This window comes from Rhincodon typus, chromosome 48 (genome assembly GCF_021869965.1).
Source record: "Rhincodon typus isolate 14 chromosome 48, sRhiTyp1.1, whole genome shotgun sequence".
NCBI classification, from domain to species: domain Eukaryota; kingdom Metazoa; phylum Chordata; class Chondrichthyes; order Orectolobiformes; family Rhincodontidae; genus Rhincodon; species Rhincodon typus.
Window position 1 is genome coordinate 5,160,409 of NC_063379.1, and position 703 is coordinate 5,161,111.

Below are 703 nucleotides of genomic sequence, written 5' to 3' on the forward strand. Positions count from 1 at the left end.
GACCCTGCCTCCCCCCGACACCCACAGACAGCACCTTCCAGACCCTAACCCCTCGATAGACTCTGCCCTCCGCCCCCCACACTCTCAGGCAGCTCCTTCCCAATCACGAATGTCCTTTAGGGAAGGAAATCTGCCATTCTCACCTGGTCTGGCCTACGTGGGTCTCCAGACCCAGAGCTGTGACGTTGCCATTGGATGGGCCATAAACGTTGGCCTGGAGAGGGTGGGGTGGGGTGAAGACCACATCCCATGGCGGAATAACGGTGGATATCCTCTCTATCTAGACCACTCACGATTATCAAAACTCCTATTCTATCCCCCTAGCTTTCTCCTCCATGAGAAGTGTAGTCCCAGTTTCTGTCTTCGTATGTAAACACCAGCATCTCCAACTCTGCAAATAACCTCCTTCTATAGAGTACAGCTCCTGGAACGCAATGCAACAGTCCAGCTGAGGCCCTTCCGCAGGTTATAAATCACACTATTAATTGTTTCTGTGCGTGTGTATAAAGAGCCCAGGTTATAGCAATACTGTCTATATACTGTCTATAAGCGCAAGCACAGATAATCGCAACACAGAAAATGCTTTATATACAGATGAACAGATACCCGGGAGTGAGTTACAGACTGGAATCTAATCGAGGGGTTCAGGGTGGGTGATATACAGAATAACAGATACCCGGGAGGGAGTTACAGACTGGAATCT